Raw genomic sequence first — 23,837 nt, forward strand, 5'->3', positions numbered from 1 at the left:
CCTTAAGCCGCTCCTCATAGGGCTTGTTCTCCAGACCCTTGATCATTTTAGTTGCCCTCCTCTGGACACATTCCAGTTTGTCAATATCTCTCTTGAATTGTGGTGCCCAGAATTGGACACAATATTCCAGGTGTGGTCTAACCAAGGCAGAATCGAGGGGTAGCATTACTTCCCTAGATCACTGGGCATTTAATTTTACACTCAGCTATGTTTCATTGACTGGACAGAGTATATTCAGCTGCCCCATTGGATAGATCCCTATACATTATCTGCCTTAGACTTGCTGTAATTTAAAATAATCTCTCAGAAGGCAGACAGTTACATCTGCATATTATTAATCAATTAGTGTATCACGCTCTTTCCAAAAGACTATGTTCAGAATAGTTAAACTGTTGAGATAAGCCAAACAGTGGCTTCTAGAGAGACTTCTACCGACAGAATGAATTAGAAACCAGGCACAGCGGTACGCCCTCGGAAAGGGAAGGAATAAATTCCCTGCGTTTTAAACCTCACCCAGAATCACCAGAAAATGAAGCCACAGTTAGAAAAATCTTAAGCCTTCATTATGGTATTTGTAGCAAGGTGACTGCTACTTTTTGGGAATGTGGACAAATACGGACACCAAGAAGGCAGATGAATCGGACAGAAGCAGATTAGAGTGTAATCCAGTATTAACTGAAATAAGAGACAGATTCTTAGACTCCAGGTGTTTTCACAAGTAACCATATTCCCCCTCTCAATGCTTGAAGGATAGATACACAAACATAGCTATGCCTAGTGTGCACAGTTTTCACAAGGTGATAATCTATGCAATTGAACCCCCACGTTTGGATATATTCTTGTGATGCCACATATTGGGAAATGTATTTATTTAGTTATTTACAATAATTTTAGCCAGCCCCAGATCATAAGATCTTTGGTTGGCTTATTAAAGTCAACTGAAGACTTCGTAGGGAAGAATACAATCTATCTATATAAATAAAAATGTAATGTTTGTGATACCATCAGAACTCAAAAACCACTGGGGGAATTGACACCAAATTTGGACACAAGACACCTAACAACCCAATGTATGTCCTCCACTCAGAAAAATTGATTTTGTCATTTGGGAACTGTCGTTGTTGGGATTTATATTTTACCTACAATCAAAGAGCATTCTGAACTCCACCAATGATGGAATTGGGCAAAACTTAGCACACAGGGCTCCCATGACCAACAGAAAAAACTGGAAGGGTTTGGTGGACATTGACCTTGAGTTTGGGAATTGTAGTTCACCCACATCCAGAGAGCACTGTGGACTCAAACAATGATGGATCTGGACCAAACTTGGCACAAATATTCCATATGCCTAAATATGAACACAGATGGAGTTTGGAGGAAATAGACCTTGACATTTGGGATTTGTAGTTACTGGGATTTATAGTTCACTACAATTAAAGAGCATTCTGAAACCCACAAACGACAGAAATGGGGCAAACTTCCCACACAGAACCCCCATGACCAACAGAAAATACTTAAGGCCATCCAGTCCAACTCTCTTCACCAGGGCAAGAAAATGTAATCAGAGCCCTCCTGACAAAGAGCCATCCAGTCATAAATATAGATAGATACTTAGATATGATTCTCTCTCACACACACAGATATAGTATCATAGATTTGAAAGAGACCCTTAAAGAAGGACTATAATATGTTTCATATTCCAGAGTAGGCAAACCAGACACTCTCCACATCAACACTGACAAAGAAACAACAAGAAATACTGTTTACTCACAAGCATAAAGGAATTACATATATTGGAAACCAACACTTTCTCATTTTCCAGATCACCAGACTGGGTCACAGTAACGCATGGCAGGGGACAGCTAGTGAAATACAATAAAAATAATGTTAACATTCTAACAAACTGAATAATCACATAGCTTTGAAAAGTCAAAAGTCAAAGCAAAGAAGGAAAGGCCCTCTCCCATTTCCTGACCTGTTTATTTCTTGAAATTTTTTATTCCTTCAGTCACTTCTGATTCTTCATTACCCATTGACCAGCCCACGCCAGAGTTCCCTGTTGGCTGTCACCACCCCCAGCTCCTGCAGAGTCAAGCCAGTCACTTCAAGGTTACCATCCATCCATCTTGCCCTTGGTCTGCCCCCTTTTTCTTTTTCCTTCCATTTTCCCCAGCATCATTGTCTTCTCCAAGCTGTCTTCTCATTATGTGGCCAAAGTACTTCATCTTTGTCTCTAATATCCTTTCCTCCAATGAGCAGTCGGGCTTTATTTCCTGAAGTATGGACTGGTTTGATCTTCTTATGGTCCAAAGTACTCTCCAAATTCTCCTCCAACACCACAGTTCAAAAGTGTCTTATCTTCCTTTGCTCAGCCTTCCTTATAGTCCAGCTCTCACATCCATAGGTTACTATGGGCAATACCATTGCTTTGACTATGCAGATCTTTATTGCCAATGTCATGTCTCTACTCTTCTCTATTTTATCAAGATGGGTCATTCCTCTCCTCCCAAGAAGTAAATGTCCTCTGTTTTCCTGGCTGCAGTGTTTATTACTGCTGGATCACAAAAGACACCCTCAAAAGATTTGTCTTCAAGAAAACCTACATGGGGATAGAAACTCCTTCAAATATTGAGTAGGAAAGACTGATTGCAGGAATTCTTATCACCAAAGTGACATCATATCACAATTGCACGGAAGTGTGAAAGTTATCAATAATGGCATGTGTATATGTGATTAAGCAATGTGCATACCATGTGATAAATTCCTTAGTCTGACCTCTAGGAGCTGCCCAAAAAGGCTAACCCTATTATCCAAACAACAAGTCTGAATAACAACTTTATCCTTCACAATGAAACCCTGAGTAGACAGCACATCTGTCATTAGATTATGTGGGCCATAGCTCATGATACCTTATCCTGCAGTAAATGCATTAGTCTTTAAGGAGCCATGAAACCTCATCTGCAGTAAATACATTAGTCTTTAAGGAGCCATGAGACTCTTTGTATGTGTTAGTCACATAGACCAACAAAGCTAACTATTTTGGAGTTTAATTTGAAACGATGTCCTGGGTAGAATCTCAAGCTTGGCTAAAACAAGGACTATTCCATTTGCTTTTTATTTTGGTTTCTTCTTTATAAGAGTCCCCTGAGTTCCAATTAGTGCTACAGATGGATTTAAATATCCAATATTTTATCCTTTCATAGGGAGAGTGGCCAAAGTTTCTTCATCTAAGTACGACTGCATACAACCTATGATCTCGTCCAATGGATGCAAAGTAAGTTCATTAGGGTGGATAAGAATTTCTGAGCCAAAACCTGGGTTGACTCATGCATGAATAATACCTTTACTTAATATATTAACATAAACCACCCCCTTTTCCAAGTAGAGTGGCAAATGGCAGGAGGTTAGTCCATCCTGAGAGAAATTAAAGAAGCACCAGCCCTTCATCTCTTTGTCATGGTGCTGTCTTTGGACTTTATGAACACCATCACAGGGAAAAGATGGCAGTGGCCAGGGATGGGTGACCCCTTAATGTCTCATTGGTACTTTCCTCTTCTTGTGTACTGACCCTTAACTTATCCACAGATAATATAAAAAAATCCATAACTTGCCCCCAAAAATCTGCCTTTTACTTACACATGGGATCAAGTTAAACATGAGTGTGTAATTATTTTGATCCTGATCCTTCTTGCAATTTTGCAAAACTTCATATTTCTCCATGGTTACCTTATACCTCAGAACTGCGGCATGGAGGGGGGGAGGTGTTCCACTAGCCGAGGGGCCCCCATAGAGGTCGTGGTGGGAAGGAGGAGATGCGGGAGAAGGAGACCTCGAATTCGGCTCAATTTGGACCGTTTATCTAAATTAACTATCCCCAATCGGTCTCCGAAGGTAAATTGGTGTAACCAGGTGAGCGGGCCCTCTGGCTTGAAGGTGGTGTTGTTGAACGCCAGATCTGTCAACGGTAAGACATCTTGGATCCAGGACTTAATCCTGGAGGAGCGGGCAGATCTGGCGTGCATCACGGAGACCTGGTTGGATGAAGCGGGGGGCGTAAACCTCTCCCAGCTCTGTCCTCCAGGCTTCTCCGTGCAACACCAACCAAGAGCCGGAGGACGGGGAGGCGGTGTCGCAGTGGTCTATAGAGATTCCATCCATCTAACCAGGAGCCCCATCCCGCAGACCACAAATTTTGAATGCGTCCACCTGAGGGTGGGTGACCGGGACAGAATAGGGATTCTGCTAGTGTACCGTCCACCTCGCTGCACTACAGTCTCCCTACCTGAGCTAGCGGGGGTGGTCTCGAGCCTGGCGGTGGAGTCCCAACGGCTTCTTGTGCTGGGGGACTTCAACATCCACGCCGAGACAACCCTCACAGGTGCGGCCCAGGACTTCATGTCCGCCATGGCAACCATGGGGCTGTCCCAACGAATAACTGGCCCCACCCACTGTGCTGGACACACATTGGACTTGGTTTTCTGTCAGGGATGGGAGCAGGGTGGCGGTGTGGAGGAGTTGTCCATCTCTCCGTTGCCATGGTCCGACCACTTCCTGATTAGATTTAGGCTCACTGCGCCCCCTAACCTCCGCAAGGGTGGAGGACCCATTAGGATGGTCCGCCCCAGGAGGCTAATGGATCCGAGTGGATTCCTGACGGCTCTTGGGGAGTTTCCCGCCACCGCGGTAGGTGATAATGTCGAGGCCTTGGTCGCTCTCTGGAATGGGGAGATGACCAGGGCTATTGACAAGATCGCTCCGGAACGTCCCCTCTCGAGTAACCGAGCTAAACCAGCCCCTTGGTTTACTGAGGAGCTGGCAGCGATGAAGCGAAAGAAGAGGGTTCTAGAGAGCGTGTGGCGCTCAGACCCAAGCGAGTCAAACCGAACACGGTTTGTGTCCTTTTTAAGGGCATATGCCGCGGCAATAAAAGCCGCAAAGAAAACTTTCTTTGCGGCCACTATTGCGTCTGCAAAAAACCGTCCGGCGGAGTTGTTTCGGGTTGTCAGAGGTCTTTTAACTCCCCCTACTTCAGGTGGGAGCCCTGACAACTCGGCAGCGCGCTGTGAAGCATTTGCCCGGTTCTTTGCAGACAAAGTCGCTTTGATCCGCGCTGGGCTGGACGCCACATTAGATGCAGTCTCTGTGGATGTGACACAAGCACCTGCTTGTCCGATTTTGTTGGATTCTTTTCAGTTTGTGAAACCCGAGGATGTGGACAAGATACTTGGAGGAATGAGACCCACCACGTCCATCCTAGACCCCTGCCCATCCTGGCTTCTGAAGGAGGCCAGAGGGGGATTGGCCGAGTGGGTAACGGTGGTGGTTAATGCCTCCCTTCGGGAAGGCAAGATTCCAGCGAGCCTAAAACAGGCTGTTGTAAAGCCGCTGTTGAAGAAACCATCACTCGACCCCACTAAATTGGACAACTTTCGGCCTGTTTCCAATCTTCCCTTCTTGGGCAAAGTCATGGAAAGCGTGGTGGCCTCACAACTCCAGGTATTCTTGAGAGACACGGATAATCTGGATCCGGCACAGTCTGGTTTCAGACCGGGACATGGTACCGAGACGGTCTTGGTCGCCTTAGTGGATGATCTGCGCCGGGAGCTAGACAGGGGGAGTGTGTCCCTGTTGGTGCTTCTGGACCTCTCAGCGGCCTTCGATACCGTCGACCACGGTATTCTTCTGGGGCGCCTTGCAGAGATGGGTCTCGGGGGCACTGCTTTGCAGTGGCTCCAGTCATTTCTGGAGGGTCGTACTCAGAAGGTGTTGCTGGGGGACTCCTGTTCAGCGCCACAGCCGTTGATCTGTGGCGTTCCTCAGGGTTCCATCTTGTCCCCCTTGCTGTTTAACATCTACATGAAGCCGCTGGGTGAGATCATCCGGAGTTTCGGGGTGCGGTGTCACCTGTACGCAGATGATGTCCAACTCTGTTACTCCTTCCCACCTGCTACTAAGGAGGCCGTCGAAGTCCTGAACCGGTGCCTGGCCGCTGTAATGGTCTGGATGAGGGCGAACAAACTGAAATTAAATCCAGACAAGACAGAGGTACTCCTGGTCAGTCGCAAGGCCGAACAGGGTATAGGGTTACAGCCTGTGCTGGACGGGGTCGCACTCCCCTTGAAGGCGCAGGTTCGCAGCTTGGGTGTGACCCTGGACTCATCGCTGAGCCTGGAGCCTCAGGTTTCAGCGGTGACCAGGGGAGCATTTGCACAGCTTAGGCTCGTGCGCCAGCTGCGCCCGTATCTTGGGAAGTCTGACTTGGCCACGGTGGTCCACGCTTTGGTCACATCCCGCCTCGACTACTGCAACGCTCTCTACGTGGGGCTGCCCTTGAAGACGGCCCGGAAGCTTCAGCTAGTCCAACGCGCGGCAGCCATGTTGTTAACGGGAGCAGGACGCAGAGAGCATACAACGCCCCTGCTGTCCCAGCTCCACTGGCTGCCGATTCGCTACCGGGCCCAATTTAAGGTGCTGGTGTTATCCTACAAAGCCCTAAACGGTTCCGGCCCAAAATACCTTGCAGACCGCATCTCGGCCTATGAGCCCACGAGGGCCTTGAGATCGTCCGGGGGGGCCCTTCTCTCGGTCCCGCCTGCCTCACAGGCACGTCTGGCGGGGACGAGAGAGCGGGCCTTCTCGGTGGTGGCCCCCCGGCTGTGGAACACCCTCCCTGTTGAAGTTAGACAGGCGCCCTCCTTGATGGCCTTTCGTAGGGGCCTGAAGACATGGCTCTTCGAGCAGGCCTTCAACTGAGTGTATCTGGAACGACACTGGAACGGACTAGGACTATGAATTTTGGCTATGACCCCAGGACTTGACGAAGCGGATTTTTAGTATAAGTATATGTTATGTGTGTATTGTCTGGTTAGTACTGTCTTGATTTATTGTACATTGTCCTTTTTTGTTGTTGTTCACCGCCCCGAGTCGCCCTCGGGCTGAGAGGGGCGGTCAATAAATGCAATAAATAAATAAATAAATAAATAAATTATAAGATGATGCCATTTTGGGTGCATAAATATCTCCATTCACAGGTTAATATCTAATGATTATATTGGCAGAGTGTTACTCTTTGCCAGTGTAGTTACGCTAGTGGTCTGGGGCAGGTTTACAACTTCTTCTGGAGCAACCAAATGTTCCCACACATACTTTGCCCCCTGCCCCCCCAGCACAGTTGAATGTCCCTGGAGACTGGCCCATCATGGTCATAGGAATACTCTTGGGAGCTGTCTGACTGTCTTTGTTGCATGCCTGGTGGAAAGAAATGGAAGCCATTGTCCTCCAGAGAAGGTTGGAAAGTGTTGTGTGCATAAGAAGAGATATCCAAGATAAATCCCTGGGTCATAGAGTTATAGAGTTGGAAGAAACTCTAATGGCCATGCAATCAAACACCCTACCATGCAGGAACACGCAATCAAATCTCTCTGGCATACGGTTATCCAACCTCTGTTTATAACCCTCCAGAAAAGGAGACTCTACCACACTACAGGGCAGCTTATTCCACTGTTGAACAGCTTTTGCCATCAAGGAGTTCTTGCTAATGTTTAAGAATCTCTTTTCCTGAATTTGAATCGATTGCATGGTATCCTAACCTGGTGTCCCAAAGAAGATATACACTATTTATTTCCTCAACAGCCTTAAAAGTCTTCAAACTGACATACCCAGAGATTAAACCAATATAAACCATGTTCAAGATTCTAGCCAGGGGATTAGTTCACAAATAGGAAAGATAATTTATGGGCTGAAATTCTATAACAAGGAAATGGAGCATAACTTTATGCTCCCAAAGCTGCATGCTGACTGTACAATGCTGCCTTGTAAGCCAGTACCCATTCCCATTCACCTCTCTATTTGCCACAACAATAATGTTGATGTGTCTGTGTGAGAGTTTGTGCATGCTTTTTGCCTTTTGTCTTCCTGGCATCTGTACTGTTAAAAAAATCAATGGTGTTAGAGAAATTGTTCAGCAGATATTAATTCCTCTACACAGGGCTTCATAAATGCTTTCAATTGCAAATTGAAATCCAGTATCAAAGTGTTATGCTGTAATCACAGCTAAGTCTGCTAAATTCAGAAGAAACAAAAACAGCAGTATAATACACGCAACAAGACGCCAAAATATAGAATGTCAAATAAGGGGGGGGGAGGGGGAACCCTGGCTAAGACTGCATGAAAGCTATCACCATTTTAAAAGGTTTGCTTTGTGCTTTTCTAATCATTCCATGGTAGGAAGAGAAATACCAGTGTTGGGTCTATTTGTTATAACACCACTTAGCAGACTGAGCTTCAAAGCCACCTTAGGCTCAGCTTCAAAGCTGCCTCAGTAATAGATCAGCCAATGAATTTCTCCTAGAGGTATGTTTTGAGGTGAATTTGGAAGCTCCTGCTGCTCAGGAGAAACATCCAAGGAGAGAAAAAAGAAGTGGAACAGACAAACAAAATTTCTCTGACAGCTTTGCACATCTCTGTTTGGAATTCACAGAAAACAAGGTTCTTCTGTAGGTTCTCCAGCCAACTTCTCACTAGGGGGAAAAAACTTGTCTCCAAGCCAGAAATGAGAATTTTATCTTCTAACTGTTGTTGAATTACAGATCCCATGATTCCTCATCATTGAGTGAGCTGATGGGAGTGTCCCTCCCACAACACTGTTGTTGAATTACAGATCCCATGATTCCTCATCATTGGGTGAGCTGATGGGAGTGTCCCTCCCACAACATCCATAGGAGCAACTCTTCCCCCATTTAGCTCAAGGCAATACATTTCAACCTAAGTTAGTGAAGAAAACTGGTGATTGAAATGTGTACTTCCAGATTTCCTCCGTATGGAAAACCTGATCTTAGCCAGAAGAGTTCTAGTTTAGGTTTCTTAAGAACTTGATGATTTCCTATGATGTAGGAAGGCATATTCCACTTCTATATTTAAAGCAATGGGTTCAGACTATGTGAAAAGAGATTCGACCTCATCTTTGATTACAGGAAAACAAGAAGGAGATTAGCCTAACCTCTCCTAGAGCAGAGGTTCTCTACCTGGGGTCCCCAGATATTTTTGGCATACAACTCCCAGAAATCCCAGCCAGTTTACCAGCTGTTAGGATTTCTGGGAGTTGAAGGCCAAAAACATCTGGGGACCCCAGGTTGAGAACCACTGTCCTAGAGGAAGTTCCAATGAATTGGAGCAGCCACTGAGAAGACTCTTTTTAGTATCCTCACTAAATGACCCTATGGTGGTGGTGAGACCAAGAGAAAGCCTTTCTCCTGTAGATCTTAGGATTCTGGTAGGTTGATAAAGGGAGAATCGTCTTTCAATTGGACTATATCTGAACTCCACCTTCTATCAGTTCTAATGTCATAAGGTTATCCAACATATATACAATAAAAACATATATTTTCATGTACTTTCAATGAATACATTCTTTGTTCTTTCACTTTCAGCTCCCCTTTATCCCTGTCACCAAGTGTTATCTGCTTCACCAAAGTCTGATGTCTATTTTTATTTTCTTCTACATCCTCCCATTTGGTGCTTAATAGTGCTGAAGGAGAAATGTTCTTCCCTAGCAATTCTAGGAGAAATTAGAAGGCTATTCTGGAAAATCAAATATCTAAATGTGTTGACAGAAATACACTTCCGCATCACACTTCAACAAAGCAGGTATTGAACAGAATGGAGACCCTTGTGTGTAGTTTAATATAGAAGACACCAGGTCACCTTACATTTGTGCACCAGGTCACCTCACAAAGTAACCCTCAAACTTTTAAAAGTCTTGTTCTTCCCATTTCTTCCTTTCTTTCATATTTATATTAGGCACCTTCTTTTCTGGTGACCACATGGCCAACATGCTGCAAAGGCTGGTCCTTGAGGGAGCCATTGCTGCTGTGGAGGAGAATGACAAGAGACCTGCTGCCCCCCATCACCACCCCTGAGGGATCCGAGGCACATGCTGCCACCCCCGAGGAAGATACTGAGGGACTTTATTTGTATTGGAAAAAAAGTAACTGGGACTGCCTGTTTTCTTCTGCCTGGGGGTCTCCTTCTCTGGAGACACTGGGTATCCCTCTGTTTTCAGGACCTGGATGGTGCCTTCTTGCCTGGCAGAAGGGGGGGGGTTGCCTGAATAGCCTTGCGTGTCCCTTCCAACTCTAGGATTCTGTGGTTCTATGCAACATGTTAGAGGGGGCTCTGGGTAGGCCAAGAGGAGGGCATCATTGTAGAATGGAAGCAGTTTGACACCAATTTAACTACCATTTTTATAAAGGGAATAATTGGAGTTGTCGTTTTCCAAGTGCTCTTCTCCCAAAGATTCCCTAACTCTGTTTGTAGCGAGGGAGGGGTTTATAGTTTCCATACCCCTGATCCTGTTTGGCCTACAAGAGATTGGGGGGGGGGGGGGCTCCTTTGCAGGATTGTCACCTCCTTTTTTCCTTTCCTTCCATGATATCACAATTCCAAGATGTAGTTGGTAGTGAGGGTGCATCATTGTATGAATGGGATTACTGGAGTTGTAGTTTTGCAATAGAGCATAGACAGATAAAACTAAACTTTAAGATTTCGTGTGGCTCCAGGAGAAACTTTTGTTTCCAAAAGGGCTCCACAGCTAAAAGGTTTGAGAATCCCTGTCCTAGATAATTTGCTCAGAGAAGAATTATCCACTAGGTCTTTATATCTAGCAAAATTTTCGAACCATGATACACTTAGGTAATCTCTATTTTTGTCATGCTTTCATGATTCATAGTGGTCACTGATGTTTTTGCATAAATCCCTAGAGGAAGAGAAGCTAATCCACTGGACAGCTTTCTGTGAACAACTTTGCAGATGAAATTGCTTAGATCTACTCTGACTTGAAAAGTATTATTAATACAGATCATGATACTTGATTATATTCTTATAGAAAAATGCAGTCTATTATATGATCTGCAATTTGCAAACAGGAACCCTGATTGGTTCAAATGGAGGGCTCCTGTATTGATCCTCTTTTATATTATATAGCTGTCCCCTGCCACGCATTGCTGTGGCCCAGTCTGTTGATCTGGAAAATAAAGGAACGAGAAAGTGTTGGTTTCTAATATATGTAATGTCTTGATGCTTGTGGGTAAACAATATTTCTTGTTGTTTCTTTGTCAGTGTTGATGTGGGGATTGTCTGGTTTGGCCACTCTGGAACATGCTACATATCATTGCCCTTCTTTAAGGATCCCTTTCAAATCTATGATACTATATTTGTGTGTGTGTGAATCATATCTATATCTATCTATCTATCTATCTATCTATCTATCTAGCTATATGACTGGATGGCTCTTTGTCAGGAGGACTTTGATTACGTTTTCTTTCCCTGATGAAGGGAGCTGGACTGGATGGCCTTAAGTATTTTCTGTTGGTCATGGGGGTTCAGTGTGGGAAGTTTGCCCCAATTCTCTCGTTCGCGAGGTTCGGAATGCTCTTTGATTGTAGGTGAACTATAAATCCCAGCAATTACAACTCCCAAATGTCAAGGTCTATTTTCCCCAAACTCAATCAGTGTTTATATTTGGGCATATTGAGTATTCATGCCAAGTTTGGTCCAGATCTATCATTGTTTGAGTCCACAGTGCTCTCTAGATGTATGAACTACACCTCCAAAACCCAAGGTCAATGCCCACCAAACCCTTCTAGTGTTTTCTCTTGGTCAGGGGAGTCCTGTGTGCCAAGTGTGGTTCAATTCCATCATTGGTGGAGTTCAGAATGCTCTTTGATTATAGGTGAACTATAAACCCCAGCAACTACAACTCCCAAATGACAAAATCATAATTTTTGAGTGATGGTCACTCCTTGTGTAATGAGACGTTTTGTTGCCAAATTTGGTGTGATTTCGTTCATAGGTTCTTTTGTTTTTAAGGTACTCATTATGCACAGAGCATGCATATATATATATATATATATATATATATATATATATATATATAGATGTTCATTGTATATTCTATGTTCATTGGCTTCATGAGGAACACAGTCAATGTGAAAAGGATAAGTTAGCAGATATGACTGCCAATTGTTTTTCATCTGGAACCTATCCACGGCTTTTCTTCATTGTAGAACATATAAACAAAATTGTCTGTTTGTGTGCATTTTTCCATTGCAATTACACGGGGGAGTGAAATATCCTCTTTCCATGCTTCTTGTAATTGCATGCGAAGTGGGAACTTATGCACTCTCCTCGCTTCCACATCATGGATAAAGCTGCCTCTAGGGCACATCTAAGTGATTTTTTAATATGCACTTTGTGCAGATAGTAATGCAGTGTGCATGTCTCTGAAAAAGGGATGAGTTTTCCCGTCTTCTGTTCATCCTTTCTTGACCCATGACTTGGGATGCTATGATAGTGACATTTTCAGTGCAAGCTATTGTCTTCCTAAGTCAACAGCTCATTATTTTTTCTTGTTCTTCCTTCTCTCACATACACTTTTTTCTTTAAAAAATGTCTACATAGACTCTATTTTGAATGCTCTTTACATTTTTTATGTGTAACAGAAAACACTGAAGCAAAACAATGGAACAAAGTCTGACAGGGCATACGTTTGGTGTCCCTACTTAACAATCAGAGCATGTTCTCCAAACTGACAGGGTTGGGCATTTGTGTGGATGTTCACTCATCCATTCCAACCAAAGGAGCCAGTGTCTGACTACTTGAGAAGGCTGTCTGACAGTCTTCCCTCCCCACTGATCTCCAAGTGGAGCACACCCAAAAGGGGATCTCTTTGTATTCAATGGCCTAAATCTAAGCAGCTTGTTTTCCCAATAATTGGGCCATCCTAGGTATCTAATCTGGCACATTGACAAGTCAAATAAACATGTGTTGTTCTGAAAATGTATCTCATGTGTATATCATTCATTCAACGTCACCAAAATATTAGGGTTTTATTTTGGGGATTTTTTGTGTAGAGCTAATTAGTTAAAGCTGCAACTGTCAAATGCACAGCTAGAGTTCTTGATTTCACCTGAGTGCTAGAATGTCCAAAGGATATGTACAACTCTCTTGCTGTTCACTGAAAAAATCACTTTCTCAGTGGTGCGCTACCTTCTTGTCTTCCAGATGGTCATAAATCACCCTTGTGAGAATGAAAAATGCAAATATGTGGCTTTGTTTATTGTTTTTGTCTAAGAAAACATATTAAAGGGTTATTCTATGTCCTTCAGCACTACTTTATGATTGATGTCCACTGGAAGGTGATCATAGCATCATACTGAAGTACCCAGGCCCCTTTCACACAACTGAATAAAATCCCACATTATCTGCTTTGAACTGGAATATATGGCAGTATGGACTCAGATCATCCAGTTCACAGCAGATATTGTGGAATTTTCTGCCTTGATATTCTGGGTTATATGGCTGTATGGCTGTTGCTGACCAAGGGCAATATGGATGGATGGCATCCTTGAAGCGACTGGACTGACCTTGAAGGAGCTGGGGGTGGTGACGGCCGACAGGGCACTCTGACGTGGGCTGGTCCATGAGGTCACGAAGAATCGGAGATGACTGAACAAATGAACAACAACAACAAAATGGCTGTATGGAAAGGCCCATAGATATTTCTAGGCAGGTGTTCTCTATTCCTAGAAAAACACCTCTCTAGGAGTATCAAATTTGAAGGCATTCCAATGGAAGTCCTATCTAGGTCCTTCTGTGAAAGTTGACTACAGAGTTGCACTGGAGGACATAGAGATCCTTAGGACCATATCACATTACCATTCCAAAGCACACACTCTCATTTTGCTACCATGTGACTATCTCCTGCAGATTTTGTGGGAAATGTAGTTTAGGAAGGGTCTTTGTAATTCTCAGATAGAGAGGTCCTTGGCTTCCCTAAACTACATTCTGCAATTCCTGAATTCTGCAGGAGACAGTAACATGATAGCAAGGTGGGAATGACCACTTTAGAAAGGTAATGGGATATCATCCCTAGAGAGAACGTTTTAATCAAATCCAAAAACTCAAACTCACAATGTGGTGGGCTGACTATAGAGCCTGAGGAATCTGATTCAAATGAATTGGATGACAAGGAATGTCTCATTCCAAATTATAGCTCCCTCATTGAATCTGAGCTGAAGTGACTTAGGAGTTCTCTACTCCGTAGGGCATGATAGGCACTGAATAAACACTCCTATCCTTTGAAGTTGAGAAATTGCAAGTCACTTCTGGTGTAAGAGAATTGGCTGTCTGCAGGGATGTCGCCAAGGAGGCTCCTGGATGTTTTGATGTTTTACCATCCTTGTGGGAGGCTTCTCCACATTGGCTGAAGGAGCCGTAATAGTCTTTCCATGATTGTATCAATCATTGCATGTGCTGTCACATTCTCTCTTCTTCTTTTTTTTTTTGGGGGGGGGGGGTAGGTGATGAATGTAAACACATTCCCCTACAAGGGAATCAGCAAGATGGCACCCCCCATTTACTGTTCAAGGATACCATTCTATAAATAAATAGACATCAAAGCTGCTGTTGTTTTAATCCCAACCGCCACTTCCCTAGAGCAGAAATCATAATGTCATATGTCACTGGTTGCATTTATAGGTTGACAAGTATCTGAAGTTCTGAAAGGTTTAGTATAATAGTGTAGATTGGAGTAGACTATTATTTGAGCCAAGCTGTAACTATTTTTGATTTCATAGATCTGTCAGTCAGGGACATTTGGACTTTGCTATGAGGTTTAGACAAGTAGGTACAGGGAGAATATTCGATGCAATGATGATTCCACCCCCCTTGCTCTGTTTTCAGTTTCAGCAACAACCGCAAATAGAAACCCTCGTTGATGAACATGCAAAAACATTATCCCCAAATAACACCTTTCGCCACATCTATGAGGATGCTGACAACATTATTACAGGATAAAAAGAACCCATTTGATGCATGGTTGTTTTCCTACAAAACAAAGGTAATCAGAAAGGTGGAAAGCTGGAGCGTTTGGTGCATCTCATTCCACAGGGCTCTATTTATACATATCTCTCATTGTTCCTTCCCGTAATGATCCTATAAAATACCTGAAAAGGATTTGCATGACAAAAGTGTTACCTAGAGTTTAAGACTGTAAAATAACTAACTCCATTTATGGTAGAAAAAGCAATTTCTCTTTCATACATGCCAAAGGTTAATGTTCCCCAAAAAGCCTTGTTTATTTCAGTATGTTTGTTTGTGTACGTATAAAAGCCATTTTCCTTTCACACCAGCTCAATTCTTTCTAACCAGAAGGCTGGCCAGATGCTTAAAACAAAAAGGCCACTAGAGGATTATCAGAGATTACTGAGATAAAGATAGACAGCCGTGATGTGTAGCTATGCAGGATAAGTTAAGTTACTAGGGCATATATTACCCAATAAATTCCCAGGCACAGGCCAGCTTTTGCAAAGCTCCATAGTTTAATCTTTCCTGCCTTGGCAGCCTGGGACATTTATGCTGTGATTCTTCAAGCCAGTCATTTTCAGCTGTAGGCCAATTCTGACCCCATTAGATGGCCTATTTGCTCCATCGATTGGTAAACTTTCCCTCTTAGAATATCTGGGCCCAAATTACTATAAGTGCAGTGCTCCTCTCCCTGAATGTAATAGTAACAGAGAACTTTTCTTGTGGTGGTGGTTTATGCAGGAATTCCAATCACTACATTAGCACCAGAGAAGTCAGGGAAATTGGAACAATCAGTTGATGGTGGCATATGTCCAGTTCTGCATGCAGGACCATTACGCATGCCATAGTCCAGTACATAGAGTAGTAAAGGTAAAGGTAAAAGGTTTCCTCTGACATTAAATCCAGTTGTGTCCAACTCTGGGGGTTGGTGCTCATCTTCATTTCTAAGTCGAAGAGCCGGCATTGTCCATAGACACCTCCAAGGTTGTGTGGCCAGCATGATTGCATGGAATGCCATTACCTTCCCGCCGGAGCAGTACCTATTGATCTAGGTTGGCAGAAGCTGGGGCTAACAGCAGAAGCTCATGCCACTCCCTGCGACCTTTCGGTCAACAAGTTTAGCAGCTCAGTGGTTTAACCCACTGTGCCACTGGGAGCATTTCACATATAGAAAAAGAAATACATGTGTCAAAGCAATATTAGAATGTAGTCAAGATGGCAAAATATTAGAATGTAGTCAAAATGGCCCTGTTTTACTTACTTACTTAGTCGATCTCTGATTGTCCAAGGATGATGGTCTTCCAAGTTCAGTGTACTGGCGGTGGGTCTGTAGGTGGCTGTGGAGCCCGATTCTTGATCTGCATCTTCTCCTGCAGTGAGGGCATCGGTTTCCAGGTGGAAGGCAGTCATGGTTGGGGTTGGCTTGATGCACCTTCTTCTTGGCATATTTTCTTCTTTCACCCTCCATTCATACCTCTTCGAATTCTACAGCACAGCTGGTCACAGCTGACCTCTAAATGGAGCACTCAAGAACCAGGGCTTCCCAGGTCTCTGTGTCTATGCCAGAGTTTTTAAGGTTGGCTTTGAGCTCATCTTTAAATCTTTAAATCCATTTTCCGTTTTTGTGTCCAGAAAAGAGCAACTGCTTTGGGAGACTGTGGTCGGGCATGTGGACAATGTGGCCGGTCCAGCAGAGTTGATGGCAGAGAACCATCACTTCAGTGCTGGTGGTCTTTACTTCTTCCAGCATGCTGACATTGTTCACCTGTCTTCCCAAGAGATTTGCAGGATTTTTCAGAGTCAATGCTGATGGAATCGTTCCAGGAGTTGCATGTGACGTCTGTAGACAGTCCATGTCTCACAGGCATAGAGCAGGGTTGGGAGGACAATGGCTTTATAAACAAGCACCCATGTCCCGTTCCTCAATAATAATAATAATAATAATAATAATAATAATAATAATAATAATGGAATAATAAAAAAATCTGGCCCTGTAATCCAAAGTAGACCAGATAATGCTCTTGGATGTCCAAATGAGGTTGAGGGACTTCTGGTGCTTAACACAGCATAAACCAGGTAAAACCCCACATTATGCAAAGTTGGGAAATGTTCACCAATACTCCAGAGCAACCCCTCATTTTGGGCAGAGTGTGGACAACATGTCTGGCTCCAAGGCAAACCTGTCTACTGTCATAGGTTGGCAGTACCATCCCAAAAGGAAGAGATCACAACTATGTGTCCATCTCCCATCAATGTGGCAGATGACCATAGAACTCTGAAGAGCTCCTGGCAGTTGCGAAGTGTCTTAGCTCATGTCAACAAAGTCATGTCAGCAATGGCCAGGAGTTCTCTCAGGTTTTGTGGTTATCAGGCAGCAATGACATGGACAGAAAAGGTGACAGTCCAAGGGTCTGGCTGGACCATCTGGACTGTGTCCTGCCCTGCCACTGTTGCAGGAAGGACATGGGATGCGTGACCAATTTCTGGTTAGACTGCTCTGAATTTAGTGGTATATGTAGAGGAGCCCTTATTAATGAGGAAGTCCTTATCAGAGAAGAGAGGATGTCTGGAAGGACATTGCCCAAGGAAAGCCCGGATGTTTTACCATCCTGTGGGAGGCTTCTCTCATGTTCCCGCATGGGAAGTTGGAATTGACAGACAAGAGATCACCCCATCTTGCGGGTTCCAGCCAGCACAAGGGTTTAACCCATTGCACCACCTAGGCTACAGTCCCACAGATGCTCTACATTTTAGAGCCACTGCTTGATTAAGTCACCAAGATTAACCTCATACATTGCCCTTGATTCTCAATGTATCTCCCTTGAATATTAAGTTGTTGTTGCAGCCCTGAGTTCTAACTTGTCAAGATTATTTTGATTTTTGCTTCTGTCTTCTGTCATATTGACTTGCCATGCCATGCCAGCTTTATGTTTTCTGCAGATTTCATAAGCACCCCCTCCACTCTTTCTTGAGAGTGAACAGGCCTAAAAAATGGAATCAACAGCATTACAATCAAGATCTAAGTTAGTAGATGCTAACATAATAATAATAATAATAATAATAATAATAATAATAATAATAATAATTTATTTCTAACCCATCATCTCTCCCCAAAAGTGCTCAGGGTGGCTTCCACTACAAAGGCAAAAGCTGCAGCTATAGATCTATCTAATTTTATAAAACAACCTTTCCCATACCCTGCTCCAGATAGAGTAAAGACAGACAGAGCAAGTGAATTAAGAAAGGGACCAAACTGTTATTGTTGTTATCAAACTGACATCAAATCAGTTTTGATTTATGATAACCCCATGAAGGAGAAACATTCAAGAGATCCTGCTCATTAACAGCCTTGCAAAGATCTTACAAATAAGATCATAGTGTTCCTAATGCTGGACCTATACTGCCCTATGGTGCCTTCTACACTGGCATATCATCCAGATTATCAAATCAGATAATCCACATTACCTGCTTTTAACTCAATTATATAAGTCTAATAAATTTAAAGGTTTCTCCTGGACATTAAGTCTAGCTGCGTCCGATTCTGGGGTGGTGCTCATTTCCATTTCCAAGCCAAAGAGCCAGCATTGTTGGTAGAAAGCTCCTAGGTCATGTGGCTGGCATGACTGCATGGAGCGTTGTTACCTTCCTGCCGAGGCAGTATCTATTGATCTACTCACATTTGCATGTTTGCGAACTACTAGGTTGACAGAAGCTGGGGCTAATAACGGGAGCTCACCCTGCTCCCTGGATTTGAACCATCAACCTTTTGGTTCACAAGTTCCACAGCTCAGCGATTTAACTCACTACACCTCCAGGGGGCCCTATATGTCTACACTGCCATATAATCCAGTTCAAAGCAGATAATCTGGATTTTATATGGCAGTGTAGAAGGGACCAATATTCCAGGAACTGATCCCAGATTAGTTTCTTATCTCAGATTATTTGGCATAGTAGACTCATATAATATAATACAGTTCAAAGCAGATAATTTGGGATCAGATCCTGGGATATAAATTAGCCTAGATCCAGCATGATTGTGTCTTTCCATCTGGTGTCTTCTTTTCCTTATGCTTTCAACTTCATCTAACATTGTTTTAATTTCTCATGTGTCATGCCATCTCAAGTTATATCTTGTGATGTCATTTAGATTTTAAGGAAAGTTTAATTTTGCTTAATTCTTAAACATCCTTATTTGTATTTTTGACAGATATTGGAAGAATTGTTCTCCAGCACCACATTGCTCATGATTTCATTCTCTTTCTGGCAGGCTTCTTCATTTTGAAAAGGTTACATTTTGTACAAGGGCAAATGTGATGTATGAGTTATATGAGTAGTTTTGGAGCAGTCCTAACAGCATCTGGTTGTTAATCTCAAATGGACTTATCTCACTGAATCAATGAACACATTGACTGCACATATACATTGACTTCACAACTCAATTCGCTGTAAGAATCCAACAACTAAATTTAGGTCCATGTCACTGTCACACTCACTTTCATCCTATTAAGTCTTCCATGATTAAGCTATGCCACTGAAAACTACTTCCCCCAGATGAGGAGTTGTGGTGCCATCAAGGAATTCCCGAAGGAATGATATGGAGTGGCATCAATTCCAAGCTGATTGGCTGCAGTGGCAACTCATGACTCCCATTTCAGAGTATTAATAATAATAACAGTAACAAAAACAATAACAATAATGCATTTATTACCTGCCTTTTACTGTGGCTAAAGACATCAACATTAAAGTTAGATATAAAACACTATTAAAAGACATACAACAAGATGCACAAAAGTAAAATACCAGTTAAAATTTACTGATAAAATGCAGATTAAAATTCACAATTTAAAATTGACTGGGTAGGCCAGCTGGAAAAGATGCGTCTTCAATTGTGTCATAAATTCTGACAGCTCTTCTGGCAGGTCATTCCACAGTCTTGGGGCAGCCAATGAAAGGTCCTCTGGGTGACTGTTGTCAGTTGGGTTCCAACAGGCTGGAGTAGCCAGAAGATCTCAACGTTTGGGGTGGTTTGTGTGGGGGAAGGTGATCCTGTAGGTAACCTGGACCCAAACCATGTAGGGCTTTAAAAGTCAAAAACAGCACTTTGAATATGCTCTCTCCTATATGTTCCTGTGACCAATCTGGCTGCTGTGATTTGAACTAGTCTCCAAGCATGGTACAGAGGTTGCCCAAGGTAACATTGCAGAACTCTAACCTTGAGGTTGCCAATGTGTGCACTACCATCTTCAAGTCTTCGTATGCTAGAAAGGAGCCCATCTGGTGTATCAGCCAAAGCTGATAGTAAGCATCACAACTTGGCCTGACATTTGGCAAGACAGATTAAGTAGCACCACCAAGATATGAACAGTCTTTCAAGAGGGAGTGTAACCCCATGTAAAATTAGTTGATACACCTTAATCCCTAGTTAGAACCTTCATGGCAAGCACCTCTGTTTTGTCTGGATTCAGTTTCAATTTGTTTTTCCCCTTCCAGGCATTCATTCAGAGGAGACATGCTATCTTTAGCTCAAACTGTTTTGGAAGGCTTGGAGAATAATATTTGGGTGTCATCACCCCATGCCTCCGTATGATCTGTCCCAGTTGTTTGATGCAAATGTTAAAAAGCATTGGGGATAGAATGGCACCATGTGGGGTGCCACATAACAGCTCCTTTTTTGAGGAGCAGGTATTCCCAAGCACCACCTTCTGGAACCTGCATGAGAGATATGACGGGAATTACTGCAGCACAGTGCCTCCAATTCCCAACACCTGCAGGCGTTCCAGAAGGATATCATGAGGAAGAACTTCCTGACTGTGAGAGCCATTCAGCAGTGGAACTCTCTGCCCCGGAATGTGATGGAGGTTCCTTCTTTGGAAGCTTTTAAACTGAGGCTGAATGGCCATCTGTCAGGGGTGATTTGAATGCAATATTCCTGCTTCTTGGCAGGGGGTTGGACTGGATGGCCCATGAGGTCTCTTCCAACTCTTTGATTCTATGATTCTATTATTCTATGGGTGGTGATATCAAAGGCAGCTGAGAGATCTAGAAGACCAACAAGGATACATTCCCTCTATTAGTGTCGAGATGGACATCATCCGCTAGGATGACTATAGCAGTCTAAACTCCATATTCTGTTTTGAAGGTGGTTTGAAATGGGTCAAGGAAGTGTGTTTTATCCAAGACTTGTGAAAGAACCCTTGTCCCTGGCCTGTCGCTGCCTGTGGATAGTATAGGTAACCAAAGTGGCAGGACCCTGGATTGGAAGTCCTGCTGCTTAATGTCAGGTCGGTGAATGGTAAAACAGCTGCCATCCAGGATCTGATCCTGGATGAGCACACCAACCTGGCTTGCATTACAGAGACATGGTTGGATGAGGGGTAAACCCAGGGAGTAGGGAGGAGGAGTCATAATGGTTTATCAGGATATGGACAAAATGGAACAGAATCAGTATGACACTCTGCTAGGCTGGCTTTTAAATTGTTGTAATATGATGTTTGTGAATTGTTTAATTTTAACTTCATGATGTCTAATGTTTGGTGTCATAATTTAATTTTCATGATTTTCTGTTTAAATGTTTATGGCATTAAATGTTTGCCTTTGTTTGTTGGAAACCACCCTGATATACACCTCTGGAGGAGCCAGAGGTTCCCTGATAGATGTTTCTGTAGGCATTTGTATGTCCTCTAGCACAATTCTATGGTCAAATTTCATCAGTTACCCATAGAATTGTGTTGGAGGGCATAAAGGGGCATTCCTTCTGGTTAAAGATAGTAAATTTTAATTAGCATTTTTCAGATTTTGTGAAGATCCTATGCTTCTAAGTCCCGTGAAAGTGGAGGGCATACTGGCCATTAGAATGGCTGAAATAGCTTAAACCCCATTGTTGGTTATGATTAAAAACATTCCTATAGTATATTGACCAGCCTGGGGAAATAAGAACCAACAGCTAACACAGCATGACTTTTTGTCACATATGGAGGACAGGAAGCCAAAGAGAGTGAAAAAGGATAACCTGAAAAGAAGGATGAGTGGGTGAATAAATAGAAGAGCCCAATAACATTTTGACTCACTTTGGTCCACCCTGGACAGCTCTTCTTGACCAATGCCACAATGTTTATCTTTGCAGAAAATTGGTAGCATAAAAAGGATAACTCTCCACTCACCGCACAAAGGAAGTGACAGTGATTCTGAGCTAATGGAAAGGTCTGCATTGCACGAGGAAACGTCAGGCAAGCTGAGGCCTTTGAAAAGCAAAAGAGTTCTACTTGTTTGAACTTTAGTTTATCTGATGGAAACACTAGCTGTCAGCTCAATTCAGCTTCTCTTTCTTCTTTTCAGGGACTGCTCGACAGCCCTTATTGAGATAAGCTTCCAGGGGGAAAAAATAGGAGAGGAAAGGGCAGAGGGGAGTCAGCAAATGCAGCTGCATCATGGAACATGGTGGAAAAAGAAGACACTGGAGAGGGCTTGGATGGAAAGGAACAGTTAAATATTTTAAGCAGCAACCTATTATGCTCTTAGACCTTGGCCAAGGGAATCTCACTTTATTTCTGCTCCTCTGATCAGTGGCAACATCTAAATGTGGGCTTTCATGTGCTCTTTTCACCACTTGTTATTCAACATTGTAAATCTAGAATTTGAGAGATTGGCATACTTAATGGTGTTAAGGTACCAAATTTAAGAAACACCGTCAGGGATGTGAATCCTGACAACTCTATTGGCCCCATACTAGTACATTAATGACTATTGATCAGTTAGTGAATTGCAATCACTAAACACATATGCACACAGTATTCTACATACACGGTTCCTATCCCCAATGACAAATCTATATATATAAGAACCTTAAGGTCATAATTAGGCGGTCAAAAATGGCTAAACCACCGGATGAAATCTCACCACATTTGCCCTGCTAATACCTCTTCCCCCAAGGTATGACCAACAACCCTCAAAACATCAATACACAACAACACAAACACACAATACCCGAAAAACACGGAGCATGCACAGATGCCTTGGGAGGAAAATGATGAGGAAGGGAAGGAAGGAGAGAGAAAAAGAAGGAGGAGAAAGAGGGAGGGAAGGTTTGCCACAGCAACGCATGGCGGGTACAGCTAGTTTTTTATAAAGGCAAAAATGGCCATCCCAACTGCATTTGTTTTTTCCTGTTCATTCTTTTGAATGTATTTATGATTGCAAATATCTGTCTCTGTGTTTCTTTATCTCATATATTTTCTGAGTCTTGTAAATCTATAGATTTCTTAGGCAAGGTGGACTTTGCCTGCAGAAGAGCCTGCAATGGATCCTTTCAGCAAGGTTCTCTGGAAAACACCAAACTACCTTTCATTTGCTACAAACAAGCCACTTGTAGTCTGCAGCCTTCAATTTCAAATGTATGACCTGTGTATGCTACGTAGGAACAAGCACAGGCTGTTCTGGGCTAGAACTGTTTGCATAGCTATTTATTAGGGCTGGTCAATTCGTTTCGTTAATTCATAATTCGTTAAAAAATTCGTTAATTTTTGAATTACGAAACGATTACAAAACTTATTTTTAAACCTGGAAGTGTTTTTAAATATTGAAACGGCAGGCGCCAAAAAATTTTGTATTTCCGTCCATTTCGGAAATACGTAAGATGGCCGCCTGGCTTGCTGGGAGCTCTCCTCTCTCGGCGCCGGCTGAGCAAGCGAGAGGGCGAGTGAGCGAGAGGGTGAGCGGCGAGTGAGAGGGCGAGGGCGAGCGAGAGGGTGAGGGCGAGCGGCGAGCGAGAGGACGAGTGAGAGGGCGAGCGGCGAGCGAGAGGGTGAGGGCGAGCGGCGAGCAAGAGGGCAAGTGAGAGGGCGAGCAGCGAGCGAGAGGGCGAGTGAGAGGGCGAGCGAGAGGGCGAGAGGGAGGTCTCCTTCTCTTTCTTTCATTGGCTCAATGCTGTAGCATCCTGGGAGTTGTAGTTTGGCAGCCTGGGAAAAAGAGCCCCTCCT

At 43.4% G+C, this 23,837-nt stretch overlaps 1 protein-coding gene across 1 annotated transcript in view; it reads left to right on the forward strand.

The window, feature by feature from the left end:
* The window catches only part of FAM135B (family with sequence similarity 135 member B), a 477,503-nt gene that overhangs the window by 210,471 nt on the left and 243,195 nt on the right, over nt 1–23,837 (forward strand). The window lies entirely within an intron of this gene.

The sequence above is a fragment of the Anolis sagrei genome, chromosome 4 (genome assembly GCF_037176765.1).
Source record: "Anolis sagrei isolate rAnoSag1 chromosome 4, rAnoSag1.mat, whole genome shotgun sequence".
Taxonomy (NCBI): domain Eukaryota; kingdom Metazoa; phylum Chordata; class Lepidosauria; order Squamata; family Dactyloidae; genus Anolis; species Anolis sagrei.